The sequence below is a fragment of the Urtica dioica genome, chromosome 5, assembly GCF_054948205.1.
Source record: "Urtica dioica subsp. dioica isolate 48M chromosome 5, U.dioica_male_clone48M_v1_H2, whole genome shotgun sequence".
Lineage (NCBI taxonomy): Eukaryota > Viridiplantae > Streptophyta > Magnoliopsida > Rosales > Urticaceae > Urtica > Urtica dioica.
Window position 1 is genome coordinate 33,929,550 of NC_142760.1, and position 7,444 is coordinate 33,936,993.

Consider the following 7,444-nt stretch of genomic DNA (forward strand, 5'->3'; position numbering starts at 1 on the left):
CCCTCTAGCGGAGGCCTCCGCCATCCTTAGAGGGCTTGATCTCGCGAGGAATCTCAGGTCCTCTCGGGTTGTGGTGCAGTCCGACTGTCTCCAAGTCGTGTGTGCGATCAAGAACGGAATTATTCCTACTACGGAGCTCGGCACTATTTTGGGAGATGTGAAGGTTAGTGCTCGTGAGTTTATTGAGTTTAGTGTTATCTATATCCCTCGTGCGTGTAATGTGGTTGCCCATAATTTGGCGCGGTTTGCTCTTGAGGCCAATTCGGAGGCGCATTGGTTGGGGCTTGTCCCGCCATGCGCTACCCGTGGTGTTGTTAATGATTTACCGGTGATGTAACCACGGTATTCCTCCGCCATACGTGAGGGTTTTAATTTAATCATCCACGTGGTTCCGCCCACGTTTTATCAAAAAAAAAAAAAAAAAAAAAATTTTTTTTTTTCTTTTTATGTTTTTTTTTTAACAAAATGGTTTTCTTCTTTATATACTTAGAATGCAAAGATAGAAATATGATCATAGGGCTGCAGAAAACTCGAATAAAAACATGCACACTAATCTACTAGTGTATTTTGGTTGAAATTTTTCTGATTTTTTGTTAGCCTAGCAATGGATAGAGTAAAAACAATTTATTCTTGCTCGTATTAGAGATAGACGCTGACTTGTGTTCTCGTCGTCTCATGAGTACGTGTTTAAGTAAGCCCACCTATAAGTTTTCCTACACCTAGAGGCACGACTTTGAAGACTATAGTCTCGGCTCGAATGGTTAATTAATATACTCGTGACTAGTGTTGGTAGTGCCACCACAACAACTAGTCACGCATGATCACAATAAGAGTTCATAGTTGGAAGTCTACAAGTAATTTCTTGGTTTAGACTTCACATTCAAGTGTCATCGTTTTATAAATTTTGATACGTGTCGACTGTTGACATGAGAAATCAAATCAACATGGATTTCGTAACGAGATCAAATCTAACTCTGAAAGGAAATTAGACTAAAGATAAATATTAAAGACAAATAAATAATCAAAATATGGATATGTGCCTTTTATTGAATTATAGTAGCGATGTGAAAAATAAACGATCGAAATAATAAACAACATGCTATAAATATCAAGAACTGATAGCTCGGGTCACGGTGTAACTGTAAGCGTAGAGAAAAAATAATAAGCCAAAATTCACGAAAATAAGCTCTAGGGTCTCCTATTTTATAGGCTTTAAGGATGACTGGCGAGCTTCGATTGTTCAAGGCCAGGCCATGTCGCATGTTTTCGACAAGGTTCGTCATACTGTTACCGTTATCGTACCGGGACTTCAAGTTTGGGGGTAAACCGCTTACCGAAAGGGAAACCGAGGGGTATTCAGACAAAAAAAATTAAATCGGTACCGGCAGGAAATCGCTTACCATAGAGAAAACGACAAAAAAGTAGAAAACCGATGGGTATTCAGAAAAATATTTTACAAAAATATACATATTTTTCATAGTTCAAACAACGAATACATGATATCAATTCATCATCACAAATCATCATATGTATCATCAAATCATCATATGCAACTCAAGAACATCATTAATCATCATTAAACATCATGAGCATCATATTCATTTCAAGAACATCTATTCAAGAACCTCATATTCATCATCAAATCATCATCTACAACATCAAAAAACTCATATTCGGATTAAAAATCAACATTTTAATTCGGATTAAACCTAAAAATACATAGAAAACCATACAAAACAACCAATAAACTCATATTCATTGCTCAAACCCTTGAAATAATGGATTAAAGTAAAAAAATGATAAAAAAAATGAAAAATCCAAAAACTTGAGAAACCTCCGAAACTTACCTATCGAAAACCAAGGAAAGTTGACAAAAAAAGCTTGCGACGAGCGAAAACCTCCGGAAAGCACCGAAAAGTACCGGAAAACACCGAAAACTGCCGGAAAGCGCCGGTAAATTGGAACAAAAATGGTAAATGTCGAACCGGTACCGGTACTCTCCGGTACGGCAGTTTTCATCCGTTTTCCGGTTGGTTTCTCCGAAAAGTCAATACTTGGTTTTCAACATCCAAACACTAGCCACGCAACACCTTTGACCCGATCTTGGAGGAGCGGTTGAGAAGATTATGCGTTGATCAGTCTTTGTTATCCGAGTCGTCGGGGAATCCGTTGAAGGAGCGGTTCGTCAAGCGGCCAAGCTGACACAGAGTGAGCTTGGGAGAGTACTAATGCGAGCTTACTCGAAGGAGCTCGGAGGGCTTAATCCCGATAACCCCTTATGTGGGCTTTGCCAACCGGATGTCGAGATCTTCTTCTAGGCCTGGACCAAATTAACTATTTGGGCCCGTAATTTCTGTATTAATGGAGGACGAAGTCCAACATGAACACCAACCATGGTAAACTAGATCTAGGGCATTGTTTATCGCTTTAGTTTTTTAATATTGTATTTCTTACATATTATATTTTCCGCACTTTAAGCAATTGTATTTCCAACACTAACTTCTTTGTTTTGTTAATGCGATTAATCATACTATATTATTTTCTTATATTAAGGGGAAGTGCATTATACACAATCCATGTTTTAGTTAAATACCTTGTTTATAATTTTTGCTTGACACTAAATCTCAACCATTTATTTTGTTTATATGTATGTCAAATTTATCTCACCTACTTTCCAATGCCAATTTCAAAAAACTTGTTGACTTTTGAGATTTAAAAGTTTGAAATGCCCGTAGACTTTATATATGTTTTTTATCAAGAAATTTTATAAATTCATAAAAAAAAATAATAAGAAGCAAAAATACATAAGAAATTGAAATTTCACAAAACAGTTAACATCACTAAATCGGCTAAGATCACCCAAATATGGTGTCGTTATTGAGCCATCAAATGCCAAGCACATGATTCGTAAAAAATTCTTCCCTTCCCACAATCGGAGATAAATTTTTACATAACCAAAGATGATATTATGAATAATTATCGGAGTAATATCCAGTCATAAAATAACTTCCAACTTCTAATAAAAGGACTACCTCTTTAAACCCAACACTTGCAGATTAAGTGAAATTTTTTTCGTCAATAGCTCGAAAGATAAAGTCAGAGAACTACCAAATGTCATATGCTCTAAATGTGGTGTTAAATATATTTTATTAATTTATTTATAATGTTCCACAATTTAAGACATTTATCGCTCAATAAAATACAAGCAACATTCCCTTAGAGAAAAAAAAAATTTCTATTACATTTGGTTTTAAGAGCTTAAAGTTTACATGGCATATGACAATATTTGTTTTGTTTTGGCAATGAATAGCATAATCTGACATATGTATTTTGCAAACAATAACTTAAATCTGATTTCAACGTCAATGGTTAGGCGTTTCGTTGTTATTTCCATTTAACACAAATAATGGGGCAAGAATCATATTCGTTAGTTTATTTCCAAAACTCTTACACAACAAAGATTCCCTATCCTAAAAAAAAGGAAAACAAATATTTGGCGATAATATTACAAAATCGACAAACAATTAATCTTTGAGAAATTGCCCCATTTACCACAAATTTAATAACATTTTTCCACTTTCCATCAAAACACTAATTTGTCCCAAAATGCCACCATATATGTCAACAATGTTGACATCTATTTTTTTACTTCACTATGAGATGTCAACAATGCTGACATTTCGGTGACATTTTGAGACAAATTAGTGTTTTGGTGGAAAGTGAGAAAATGTTATGAAATTGATGACAAATAAGACAATTTCTAAAAAATCTTTCTGGTAAGTGGATGGTGTAATATATTATTTATTCGGAATAATAAATTAGTGATTTTAATATAAAATAATGCTTTTTTCTTCCTTATCTTCCCTCGTTCGTTAGCACCAAAGAAAAATAGTACTAAAATAAATTCAAACACTCTCTCTCTCTCTCTTTCTCTGAAACTCAAATCACCAAATTTCAAATCACAAAAAACCCCAAATCCTAGGGCTAGGGTTTATTTCTGCGAATCTCGCCAGAGAAAAGCGATGGGCCACGGCGGAGCAATGTCGGAATCGGTGGCGAAGAAGGTTCTCCTCTCCTACGCCTACGTCGGAATCTGGATCTTCCTCTCCTTCACAGTCATCGTCTACAACAAGTACATCCTCGATCCCAAGCTCTTCAACTGGCCATTCCCAATCTCTCTCACCATGATCCACATGGCGTTCTGCTCAACCCTAGCTTACCTCATCATCAACGTCTTCAAGCTCGTCGAGCCTGTTTCCATGTCGCGCGAGCTTTTTCTCTCCTCCGTCGTTCCGATCGGACTCCTCTACTCTCTCTCCCTCTGGTTCTCGAACTCCGCTTACATTTTCCTCTCCGTATCGTTCATCCAAATGCTCAAAGCTCTGATGCCAGTCGCCGTGTACTCGATCGGAGTCTTGCTGAAGAAAGACGGATTCAAAACCGAGACGATGACGAACATGGTCTCGATCTCCATCGGCGTCGCCATCGCGGCCTACGGAGAGGCGAAATTCAATTCCTGGGGAGTGTTTCTCCAATTGATGGCCGTCGCTTTCGAAGCCACGAGGCTGGTTCTGATTCAGATCCTCTTGAACGCCAAAGGAATCAGCTTGAATCCGATCACGTCTCTCTACTACGTCGCTCCGTGCTGCCTCGCTTTCCTGACCGTCCCGTGGCTCTTCGTCGAAGCCCCGGTGCTGAAAGCGACCTCGAGCTTCCACATCGACTGGTTCGTCTTCGGCACAAATTCTCTGTGCGCGTTCGCGCTCAACCTTGCTGTGTTCCTCCTCGTCGGAAAGACCTCGGCTTTGACAATGAACGTTGCCGGAGTCGTGAAAGACTGGCTTCTCATAGCCTTCTCGTGGTCGGTGATCAAGGACACGGTCACGGCGATGAACTTGTTTGGCTACGGCTTGGCTTTCATCGGAGTCGGGTATTACAACCACTCGAAGCTCAAGAGCTTGAAGGCCGCGGAGGCTCAGAAGAAGGAACAGAACGATGAGGAAGAAGAAGCAGGAAAGTTGCTTGAGGAACGCGACGCCGGCGTAGAAATCGGAGCTGCTAAGAAGAGTGAGACCCAAGATTGATCAATTCTGTTATCGTTGTTGTTTTAATTATTATTAACTTTTGAATTTTTTTATATTTTTTGTCGGTCATGATGTTGATTTATGTCTCTAATTATGGCCAGTCTTTACATTTACAGTATTTACGAGCGAGTGAATTAGAGATCATTACTGTGAACTTTAGTACTATGATATATGAATGAATTAGAAGATTTATGTTTCCGTAGCTTTCTTCAAGTCTTTTTTATGGTCTTTTGGTTCTGAAATGTTACTGAAGAACTTGTAGAACAATGGTAGCTCTATGTGTGGCGTTATTATTCGAGTATAAAAGTTACATCACATAGTTCTATCAATCTACGTTACATTTGTCTTTAAACTTGTAATTTACGTTCCTCTGTACTTGCAATCAATTTCTGGCTTTCGAATCCTTGTCCACAAAGTTAGTCCTCAGATGGAAACACATGGTATGGCTTACTCTGCTCCATAAATTTCTCTTAGATCCATGAGTTACGGACTTTTATTTATTTATTTATTAATTTTTTTTTTGCATTGCTCTGATGATTTCTACATCTATTCATTCGTTAAATATTCAAGTATCCAATGAGTGATTTATTGATTAGAGTTTGCAATATGGTGTGGTCGTGGTATTATTTTAGAAAATTCATGTACACCTCGGGAATTTCCTTCATGTGACTCTGGCGACTTTGTTCTCTAGTTATTTTTCTTTTGTTTTAATGGTTGGGATCAATTTTTTTTCCTTTTAATTTCACTCAAATTCATCTAATTATTTAAGGTGGGTGTGCTTATCACCGAAATAGTTTTACTTATTCTTTGCCTCAAGTTCTCAAAATTGATGTAGCGAGAAAAAAGAAAACGAAGCTGAGTGGAATTAGAGGAAACCGGTGTCGCATTTGTATTAACCAGAATGTCTCAATGTGCTTTTTTATAAGTATTAAAAAATCCTTGATCTTTCATTATTTAAAAAAAAAAAAAAAAAAACCTTGATCCTTTGCCTTAGTCTTTTTTCATGCAACATGATTAGACCATAAAACCTTATGAAATTATAATTAATTATGCGCCACTTGATGAAAACTCACCAATGTAGTAGTTACACATGAGTGTCTCGGTTAGCTTTCTTAGCAGATACCCGCGTGTGTTATTTGCTGTTAAATTGGTTAATAGAGATGCATTTAGTAAGAACTTATCAAGAGAAATTTCTTAAGGAATAGGCGATGTTGCATGAAATTATTTTTTTGAGTCGATAGTGTTGAATTTCGATCTCAATGTATATCTTTATTGACTAGGACAAATATGCTCTCAATACACAAATGCAGAACTGCAAAACCCCAATTTTACAACGAAAAGATTTAAAAAATTTAAAACACAAAAAATTCATGCAATAAAATATAAATGACGTAAAACTAACTTACATGATGTCTATTTTTCGGGGTATGAAAACTTGATCAATTTTTAAACTCTTTCAAACATATATGTTATGATCTATAATTTCTAGAAACATTTGAAGAGTTATCAACTATTCTCATCTCATCTGTCATTTCTTCACAAACATCAAATCTATTTTTTTAACATCTCATCTTATCTCTCAGAATATATATACTCAAGTTCTGTTTATTGTTAATGATAAACTTGAATGAAAAAGGACACAAGTACAAATTATTATGAACTTCATAAAAAATATTTTTTACCAAGTATATATATTCTGGTGCACTATTGACATAGTTAAAAAAAAAAAAAAAAAATTCTGTGAGCTTCAGAGGAACATAAAATATCTAATGCTTTCCTTTCAAGCCAAATGGTATACGACTGAAGTTTTTACCCAGACATATATCAATATGAGAGAAACCAATTTGCAGGTGATCTCCATTTTTTCATGTTGATTTATATCTGTATATTTGTATATTTTTCAAGTCTTAAAACTTAGTAGAATGAGTAGAAAAAAAAAAACAATTAAAAAAAAAGGTCTCATTAAAACCTCTCAAGATCAAACCCAATGGGAAAATCTCGATAGAGCTTTGAGTACCTTGAAATATCATTGCTGAAAAATTACTTAATCTTCAAGTTCATCTTGGCATCACATAGAACATAGCCATCTCAAGCTACAACACTGATAAAATAAATAAAACACACATTGTTTCAAGCCGAGAATAAATAATCAAAGACGCATTGATCAGAGATGCCCTAATGTTCAGCATTCCACGCTCCCTGGTGAAAACAGTTTGAGGAAAATTAAAAACAAGTTCCAAAAAGAAGTAGTGTCAAGTGAAAGAATCTATTACAACGAAAAATTGAGTATGAAGTTAACTTAATCAGGCAGCTGAATAAATATATAAGAAACAAAGACAAATTATAAAAGCAGTGTTAAA

The 7,444-nt window shown here is 36.0% G+C and overlaps 1 pseudogene; it reads left to right on the plus strand.

The window, feature by feature from the left end:
• Positions 1–3,850: 3,850 nt before the first annotated feature.
• On the plus strand, positions 3,851–5,443 carry LOC149398022 (putative sugar phosphate/phosphate translocator At4g32390 pseudogene; annotated as a pseudogene).
• The last annotated feature ends 2,001 nt before the right edge of the window (positions 5,444–7,444 follow it).